The sequence below is a fragment of the Kogia breviceps genome, chromosome 7 (genome assembly GCF_026419965.1).
Source record: "Kogia breviceps isolate mKogBre1 chromosome 7, mKogBre1 haplotype 1, whole genome shotgun sequence".
Lineage (NCBI taxonomy): Eukaryota > Metazoa > Chordata > Mammalia > Artiodactyla > Physeteridae > Kogia > Kogia breviceps.
In genome coordinates, this window is record NC_081316.1 from 79,568,468 (window position 1) to 79,579,144 (window position 10,677).

A 10,677-nucleotide genomic window follows, 5' to 3' on the forward strand; every position below is an offset into this window, starting at 1 on the left:
CTATAATAAGTATGTAGATGCATTAGATAATTAAGGTCTAATTTAAACACTATATGGGAGACTCTATTATACCAATTTCATGCTGAAGATCTCTGGACTCATGCAAGTTAATTAAATTTCTCAATGTCATATGTATGTTCCAAAGACTGAACTCGAACTGCAGTTTGTCTAATTTTGGATAATGCCCTCCTACACATTACACTCTTCTGATATTTTGAAAATTATTATTTTGTGGTTATTATGAGGATATTAAAACACAAAAAAGGCAGGGTTTACTCCCCCCAAAGCCTCTCAAAATTAAGCTAAGCCATTAACAGACTTGCAAGGTAGCCTGGGGACCACAGGGGGGCAGCAGAGTTGTACTTCCACTTTAGTTCAACCCTGAACACACATATCAACACACACACACACACACACACACACACACACACACGGAGACCTGAGCACTTACATACTATTCTACATACTAAGCTTTTTGCGTGCATTTATGAATGAATGAATATGATAGATAGATAGATAGATAGATAGATAGATAGATAGATAGGTGATAGATAGATGAATAGATGAATGGGTAGATGAAGTAAATGCTCCCCTTCCTGATTGTCTCCTTACCCTGTTTAAAAAGCCCAGGTCTCATACTGACCTGGCAGGGGAGATACCATGATCACAGAGGTGGTTTTCTGAGGGCAAGGCTTATCCATTGCACTCTGGTTGTGCTGACCCCTGCAATTTCCCCAAATGTCGGAAACTCGACTGTATAATTTGTGGTAGTAGGGGCAGGACAGGAGGAAAGCCCCAGGTCTCAGATCTGAGATACCGGCCTTATTTAATTCATCAGTGCCTAGGTTAAATTCTGATGTCAAAGGAAATCAAAAGATTTGGAAAAAAAAATTCTGATCGACAACTTATGCTTCATAGATGATTGAACTAAAAAGTTTCAGGAGCATTTAATAGGTAACGAATGGTATGAGATCACTTGTATGTGGAATCTAAAAAAATAATTCAAATGAGTGTATATGAAAAACAAAAAGACTCACAGATATAGAAAACAAACCAGAGGTTACCAAAGGGAAGAGAGAAGGGGGCACAAATTAGGAATACAGGATTGAGATACAAACTACTATGTATGAAATAGACAAGCAACAGGGACATATAGCACAGCAGAGGGAATTACACCCATTATCTTGTAATAACTTTGAATGTAGTATAATCCGTAAAAATACTGAATCACTATGCTGTACATCTGAAACTAATATAATCTTATAAATCAACTATAGTTCAATTTAAAAAAAAAGAAAAAAATAGGGCATGAACACTAATGACTCCTCTTTCCCTGAATCTGAGATGACAGGTTCTCAACACTTTCAGTCTCTCTCCTACTGTGTCAGCCACGGAAGTAGACAGGAGAGTTGAACTTGGTAGACAAAGAACAGTATGTCAACCACCAAGGTCACAGTCCTAAACTCTTCAAGTCTTTCCTCACCCTGAAGGTGGACCAAGGTCACTCTCTGCTGACTTTAAAGGACAGGAAAAGGACTTGTTTGCACTTTTTGTATGAGAAAAAAAATTACCTCCAGGCAGTGGTTTTTTGGGGACCACTAATTCTTTACAGAGATTCCTACCTGAGGATGGCTAAACAGGAGCTACAGGACCTCAGACTACTCATTCCATCCAGTCCCCACTGTTAGAAAGACCCAAGCTCCCGTTTTTGATTTAAGCTCTTTTTAATTATTAACAATTAAATTCTGACCTCCATCCCGACACTGCTCTAGTCATTTTTTGGGGGAACATTAACTATGTATTGTCTACTGTTTACTATCCTATAGTCAGGGTCAGGAGGTTGTCACTGGAAAACTCTGCAATGCCTTTCCTTGATTTCTTACCATGTGTCAGGCATTGGACTAGGTGCTATATATACATTATCACATAACTGTGTCCGTTTTATAATATTTATATTATTGATAAAAAAAACTAAGGCCTAGTGATGATAGCTTTTATTTTCTGAACTTGTATGACTTTCTCTTTTATTCACCATAACGTAACTATCCCAGACACTAACAATTAAAAGCTATTGTGAATTTACACAAGCACAACAAAGTTGTTGTGAAATTAAATCTATTGTCAATTTATGGGGAAAAATTATGCACTTTCCCCACTAAGTCACTGAAGCAAGAGAAACAAGAAAAAATTGAAATAGTAAATTTTTCAGTGATTCCTTTACTATCATGTAAAGACAAGCATGTGGACCTGGGAGGAAAGGTATGGTCCATGTCGGGTGTGGGGTGACACAAGGGTTTGTATGGTATGGCATATAGTGCAAAGACCTCCCCATCCCTTTGAGAGCAGAGAGCTCTCTCAGGGCTAAGGCACACCAAAAGGGATACAAGGTATATACAGACCTCTGAGTGTCATTCTTTTTCGTAGGGGGAGAAGAGTCATAGCCTGAGTTTATGGACTGTGAGCCCTTTCTCCTCTCTCCCACTTAGCTTCCAGGTCAGAATGATACGGCTTGTCCTGCCCCTGTGCTAGGCTGACTCACTTCAAGGTCCAGGCATGGGAGGGGCTCTAGGAGGTCTCCGATAACACTATCTGTAGGGCCAGGACCCAGGACGGGCAGCTTCTCCCTCCCAGCCCCTGAGCAGGGTTTGCTTACTTCTGTATTCAAATGCCATATTTAATTTTAAGGAGCTAACCAGGAGCCCACTCAGCCTGGCTGTGGCATGGAAACTACCTAAGATATTTTAGATTCCATCTGTTCCTTCTCTCAGAAAGACCACAGTTCAAGGCAAAGGGGCTCAGGGAAAGTGCATTGGAGAGCAAGTCAGGAGCTTCGAGTCCTAGCCTGGGCATTTCTATGACAAATTATATCGTACTGAGAAAGTGCCCATCCTTCTCTGTGCTTCAGATTTCTCTTTTGTAAACAACAGGCTAGAGTAAATGGCCCTTCTGCCAGGAGAGAATTTCTGTTGATTAAATTCAGAAGTTCCCTCAACTCTTAAACCAGGACTTCTTTGAACCCAATACTAGCAAGACATCCTCAGGTCCTCTCATTCTTCTTTAACCAGGCCCACTGGGTACTAGCTGTGTGTGTGCTGGCTCACTTGTGCATGTGGAGAAGAGAGAATGCCCTTCTTCCCTCTTTTCTCATACCTTTAGGAAAAACTTGACACCCTTCCCACTTAACCATCACCACTAACTCATTTCAGAGATTCAACCCTTTACTGCAGGGAAGTCTTAGGTGGTAGGGAGCAGTGGTTAAGAGAACAGACTGTGGAGCCAGACGGCCTGAGTGGCTGAACTCAGCAGCTCTTTGTATCTATATGACTCAGTTCTCTCACCTGTAAAATGGGGTTTTAACATCCTCATAAGATTGTTCTGACATTGAGAGAGTTAATATATGCAAAGTAGTGGCTTATATATGCTAAGTACTCTTAGAGACCTTTGCTATTTTTATTGTGTCAAACGTGCTACAGCAGACCACTATTTTATTCTGCACTTTACATCAGTTCATTTATAACAGTAATAATAAAATAACTGAAATTTATTGAAGGCTTACTAATGTGCCAGACATTGCAAGGATTGTAAGGATTTTGCATAACTTGTATCATTTAACTTTTTTCTCTGAGATCAGGGAAGAGTATACCAAGTAGAGAAAGGGTGGTGATTATGATTATTGTCTTCCTTTAAGTAGTTGGCTTTGTAAAGTCAAGGATGTGACTCTGGTTCACTGTTATGTCACAAGCACATGTTGCAAAGCATGCAATTTGGGTTTAACAAATGTATGAATACTCCAATATGGAAAGGTTATCTTCCAAAACAGGGATTTGAGTTATACTATGTGACAAAGGGTTAAAGGATTTTCATTTGCATAAGATCTTTGTAAATATTATGTTGTCTAACAAAAATGTGGGCTCAGTGGAAAAGCCATGAGTGCCTCCTCATGTTAGAAAGTGCTTCACTCATGACAGTATGAAACAGGGGTGTTTCAGAGGGGATTCCTACCCTAAGCAGAAGGTAGTTCTTTTTTTTTTTTTTGTGGTATGCGGGCCTCTCACTGTTGCGGCCTCTCCCGTTGCGGAGCACAGGCTCCAGACGTGCAGGCTCAGCGGCCATGGCTCACAGGCCCAGCCGCTCCACGGCATGCGGGATCCTCCCGGACCCAGGCACAAACTCGTGTCCCCTGCATCGGCAGGCGGACTCTCAACCACTGCGCCACCAGGGAAGCCCAGAAGGTAGTTCTTGATGAATGCCTAGACTCACATAGCTCTGTGAAGGCCTATGCCGTTACATTTTATTCTCTGTTTCCTCATCATATACACGATGATGGATGCACATGAGAAAAGGCTCTCCCCACACTTTTTTTTTCTACAAATTTATTTACTTATTCAATTATTCAATTTTTGGCTGCATTGGGTCTTTGCTGCTACACGTGAGTTTTCTTTAGTTACTGAGAGCAGGGGTTACTCTTTGTTGCAGTGCGTGGGCTTCTCATTGCGGTAGCTTCTCTTGTTGCCGAGCACTGGCTCTAGGAGTGCTGGCTTCAGTAGTTGTGGCTCGCGGGCTCCAGAGCGCAGGCTTAGTAGTTGTCGCACATGGGCTTAGTTGCTCCGCGGCATGTGGGATCTTCCTGGACCAGGGCTGGAACCTGTGTCTCCTGCATTGGCAGGAGGATTCTTAACCACTGCGCCACCAGGGAAGTTCTCCCCACACCTCTTGATTGGATGAATCAAACTATCAAGGGGAAGTGTTGAGGCAAATTGGGAACCAGAGCTAAAAGAGTTCCAAGTGAAGTGAAAACCACAACATTCTCTCCCCATTCAGGGCTCCAGCAGATGGGAATTTAGGGCTTTGTGAAGCCTGGCTGAAAATCAGGAACCCCATAGGACATGCATAGGAAAGAGACCCAGTGCCCACATGGAGCTGGTTTCCTTCATGTGACAGGGAGCCCCCTGCTCCAAACCTCCAGAGCCCTTCTCTTCAAACTGTCCTATCAGAATGTCCTCACCTCCATCCAGAAACTGTTCTTCCCAGTCTGTGCCCCTCTTAGTTGAAGGAGTTTCCCATGAGGAGATCCTTTCAGCATCCAGAGACTGGTCCTCAGCTTCTTACTTTCAGTTTTTCGAATCCAGTTGCCCAGGGTTCCTTCCTTGGCTCCTGCTGTTGACCTTGATCCTCCCTCCTCCCCCTGAGCCCTGCTGAGATGACCTATTGGACGAGTATGGCTCCTTCAAGAAATACTTCACTTGTTAGCGGCTTATCCCCAAATCCCATTCTAAATATCCAACATCACTATAAGTAAGAGAGAATGAAGAGAATATGGGGGAATAGGAGAGAGAGAGTGAGTAGGAGAGTGTGGGAGAAGCTGGACAGGATTAATGGATGATAAAATCTACTATTATTTTTTGAGAACTTTTCTAAAGTCTAATTAAGTAAGCTACTGCTTCACAGACAGTGTGTCATATTTCTTTCCAACCTCATACTAACTCCATAAGATGGATACAATTATTATCCCTGTTTTTAGATGACAAGACTGAGCTCAGAGGAATCAAAGAATTTGCCTAAGGTCAGACATGTAAGAGACAATGCTAGTTCTTGGACCCAAAGTCAGACACTGGATCTACTGCTCACAAGCCCTTTGCTGCACTGTTGAGGAGCATTAGATGCATAGGCCTAGGAAAGCAGGGAATGGGGCTCTGGTTGAAGGAGGCAGGCATGGAGAAGTCCATGACTATAACTTTGGGAGCAGGAGTTTCTTAGGGCTTGAACTTCAGCGAACTTTGACTCAGCAAACCCGAGGTCCCCATGGGGACACTGGGAGCTGGGGTGCAAGATGTGTCTATCAGAGATCACAGAAAGGGCAGGGCCAAGGCTAGCTGCCAGCTATCGGAGTCCAGAAAGGCTACGGGTCTGTGGGCTCAGATAGGTGGTTAGGGCAGGTTGGCGGCTCCGGGTGGATCCATGAGTCTCAGGGCAGATAGACTGAGTACAGAAGCGAGCACAGGAAAGGGGAGGGAGGCACAGCATAGCAGCAATTTACAGTTTACCACCACGTGAGACTCCCCATCCCCTCAACTAGGGGCAAAGAACTTAGTCCTGACATCTTTAAAATAAGAGTAATAATTGCATCTATCTTATGGGGTTATGGAGGATCAAAAGAGATACACACTTGTCTGGACCAGTAACAGCAATTCAGGCCAGAGCTATGGGTTCCCTAGGGGCCAGATGTCTCAAAGCAGCAGGTAAGTTCTAGAAAATAACACCAATCACTCTTAAATATGTAGAGACTCTCAAAGCCCAATATATCATTTAACAATGGCCTGAGATGTCGTGTGAGAGGAGCCTTCCCCTCCCTCAGGAGGGCTATCTTCCCAGGTACTGTGGTCAAAGTCCAGAGCTTAGCTTTAAGGCTGAAACACCTGAAGCTACAGGGGCAGATGAAGGCAGATGACAGCAAGTTTGCACTTTAAGAAAACCTCACTTCACATAGAGCACGTACAACCCTAGATTCTGAAGCATAAGAGATCCACTAAGAATCTGACCAGCAGTTGAACAGGAAACAAGATGATTAAGGAACTAGAGACCACAAGAAAAATATTTGAAAAAACAGAGGAGATTTAGACTAGAGAAAAGTTAAAAGAGGATGGGAATTAATACTTACTGAAATCTTTCTATATGTCAGGTACCATTCTAGGGTATTTAAATAGTCTCATTTAATATGGTAGTTCTGTGAAGTATATATCATGAAATATGTTGTAATTCATGCTAATGATAAGTGATGTTTCCTGAGTATTTAGTATATACTAAGATATAATTTAAATTCATTATATGAATTAGTTTATCCTCATACCAATATTCAGAAGTCCATTAATGTTTCTCAACTGATGAGGAAACCAAGGTGCAGAAAATGTAAGACAGTTTCGTGAATAAGTAGCCAATTTGTAATCTAAACCCAGGTGGTCCAGGCTCTCCTACTGTCTACATTACACTGTCTCTTTTTAAGTGTGGGGGACTTGAGGGTCAAAGAGATGAAATAACCTGTCCAAGCTCATAGAGCTAGTAAGTAGTGATGTTAAGATGTAGGCCCAGTTCTGCTTCTGCTAAAGACTGTGCTCTTCCTACAACAAAACACCAACACAGACATCTACTGTGGACCCAAGAAATAGAAGCAGATTAAACTGCCCCTACTCCCCACTTTTATATCTTGGATATTGGAGATTAGGGTTCAAGTCATAATTGCAGACCATACATTCTCAACATGGGTGTGTCTCCATAAGAAAGTCTGAAAGAGAATGAATTAAAGAAAATAATTGGAAACAAGTTCAGAATAAAAAGAGGCTCTAGCTTGGACTACAGAGATTGTTGGATTGTAGGTTATGTATAGGTCCCCGAGAACACTGGAGGTCTATAGTGGCCCAAATGACCTCTTGACCCTTGGCCAAGCCACAGGTTTGGTTAAGGAAGAGAGTGTATTATATTCTTTAGTTATTCTTCAGACCTAACTGCCTGCTTCTCTCTTTACCCTGCACTGGCTTAGAAACTCACTGCACCTAAAACATAGGCGTATATATTTATTTAGGTCGGTGTGACATCTTAAATAGTGCCAAGCACTGAGGACACTAAACCATGCCATGGGCAGTGCTGTGGTGATGAGTTAAGAATATAAAAAATGAGAAGAAGGTCTGCAAATTCCCTGCACCTCCCTTTGCAGAGCTTGACAATGAGAGTCCTTGCAAATGTTAACAGTGCAGGACCCTGATTTATGTTAACTTCTCCAAGATCAGTTTGGGTTTCATGCTGTCTTTCTCCTCTGCAAGGAGAATAGAAGACAGATAATTAACTTGGCTAACGTAATCACTTTGCTATGTATATGTATTTCAAATCATCATGTTATACACTTTACACATGTATGATTTTTATTTAAAAAAGAAAAAAACTAAAAAAGAAATGATTCAAAATATCTGTATTTCCAATCATCCTTTGGACATAAGATGTGACTCTAATAGTTATATGTAAATACTTATTATAATACTATAACAACAGATAATACTTAGTGAGCATATATTGTATCTCTATCTCTTTGCATAATAAACTAAATAAATTGTCATGATTTATCCTATGAGCTAAGTCATGTTACCATCCTATATTTCAGAGACATGGAGACATTAAGAAACTTGCCCAAGATTACATAAGAAGTAGGTGGTGTTGGGATCACTGAGCCTCTCTCAATTCCTCATGGCAACATTGGCTAAAGCATTGTCAGCCCTATTTGATCAGGAATGGGTTTGTATTCATTGAAGACCCTGACACCCTATTCCTTTCTGTGATTTTCCTGACCTCAATAGACTTACAAAAGCTCTGAGGTAGAAGACAGGAGGAAGGGAGAGTTTATTGTGGTGAGTAATGAAGTCTCTTTCTGTGACCATGCACCAGGGGGGCTCCTCTCTAAGGCTAAATCACTTCATCTCACTGTATTCTAGCTAGTGCTATACACCTTGCCTAAAGAGCGTTGGAGAACAGGTATTCTCCATTATGAAAAATCCATTCATCTCTCAAGACCCAGCTTACATTTCTTTAATCCTGTAAGATCTTTTGGTACATTATTTACTCCCTAAAAAGATCCCAGACTTAAGAGAGTCATAAGTTTCCCCTCCCGCATATATCTCTATTAAGTATGGAAAATATTGTAATAGTGTATATAATTAACTATTGTTTTTGACTAGGACTCCTGGAAGGCAAGATACATGTCTTATTCTTATTTATGATTCAAGCACAGAAAGTAGTGTCTAGCACATAGCAGCTACTCCAAAAACATTTACTAGATGACTGTCTTGCCTACAAGCCCAGGCCCCTCTATCCCCTTCAGCCACCTTATCTCCAATTAAATAAGCTCCAATTTCCCCTTAATTCATATTTCATTTTTGTCTAAGCCTCCACTGCTGCCTTCCCATAGTCTAAGCATAGACATTTATGCCCGGGCCCCATTCTGAGTCAATGCCCTGCTCCCTATCTTCTTGGTCTGCATAGCATTATAGGCTAGGATCTGGCCCCAACACAGCCATGCTGAGTCATGCTGAGTCATGCTGAGGCTTAGGGTGTATGGCCAGATGTTCTCAGCCCTGTGTGATGACTGCTATCTGGGTCCCCAGCAGGAGGCTTACAGGACAGATGACAAGAAAGGAGAAGTTGACTGCCTGACTGTAACTCCAACCAGCATAATGAAGAGAGAGGGATACCGAGGCAGAATGTGACATGTCCTGGAATATATTCCCTTTGGATTTAAAAGTGTATTTCTGGGGCTTCCCTGGTGGCACAGTGGTTGAGAATCTGCCTGCTAATGCAGGGGACATGGGTTCGAGCCCTGGTCTGGGAGGATCCCACATGCTGCGGAGCAACTAGGCCCGTGAGCCACAATTACTGAGCCTGCACCTCTGGAGCCTGTGCTCCGCAAAAAGAGAGGCTGTGATAGTGAGAGGCCCATGCACCGCGATGAAGAGTGGCCCCTGCTTGCCACAACTAGAGAAAGCCCTCACACAGAAACGAAGACCCAACACAGCAAAAATAAATCAATTAATTAATAAACTCCTACCCCCAACATCTTTAAAAAAAAAGTGTATTTCTGGCCATCCCATAAATGCCATAGAATGATCAGTTGTTGTTTATCTAATAATCATCTTGCAGGTAGCCTCTCACACCAAGAAGCAGGAAAAAAAAAAAAAACCTCATAAGTACATGTGTATGGATTTTTAATTCACAAAATATATAGTCATTAATCAAATGCGATCAGAGTAATTAGAAGCATAAGACCTTTGCTAGTCAGATCCTTGACCCTTTCTTATGCACCGTATAACTCAGGACAGAACCTTTATATACAGTTTCTTCGCATATATAAAGATGCGGCAGGGCTGGATGACTAAATAATTTTTCCAGGTCTCACCTTTTTAAAATTCCAGATACTGCACACCTACTTTGCAGTATCCTGTAGGTAAGGACTGAGATATGAGGATGAAAGAGAGAGGCATGAAACAGAGGAAAAGGAAAACATTGTTCAGCATTTTAGGGCACCCCCAGACATCTGCTGACAAAGGCTCTGTGCTCTTAGAGGGCCCATGCTCACATGCTGGTCATGACTAGGGATGCCACTTGGGAACCGTCAACTTAAGGAAACATCTCAGGCCAGTCTTGGTGCTACCACTGCCATGGGAAAATGTCTTACCTTATAAGCCTCTGCTCAACACCCAAGAGATGCTCGCAGTCTTCACGTCACTTTGGGTAAAGTTCTGACGTGTGAGATATTTTCTGATTTTCCTACTTACCCTTCCACCATCTTCATTTTAAAGCAAGAATTCTGAGGCAGTTAGTGTGCTGAACAAAGGAACTGACAAAACTCAACATAAAGACTCTCCTTGTTCAGCTTCCAAATCCTCACACTGATATATACTCACACTCAGAAATTAACAGGTACAAGAGCATGGGCATACACGTGTGTACACACACACAAAAGCACCTCCCAAATTCCACATCCTGTTAGAAAATCCATTTGGCGTTACTTTAAACATTTATTCACAGTCTGACCCCTTGCTACCACCTGCATTGCTACCACCTTGGTGCAAGGCACTATAATCTCTACCTGAACTCTTACTGCAGACTCCTAATTGATCTGTCTACTTCTACTACTGA

General features: G+C 42.1%; 1 non-coding gene across 1 annotated transcript; it reads left to right on the forward strand.

Annotated features, from left to right (window-relative positions):
• Positions 1-635: 635 nt before the first annotated feature.
• Positions 636-799, forward strand: LOC131760670 (U1 spliceosomal RNA). Its single transcript, XR_009336775.1, has one exon. It is a non-coding gene; the product is annotated as a U1 spliceosomal RNA (small nuclear RNA).
• The last annotated feature ends 9,878 nt before the right edge of the window (positions 800-10,677 follow it).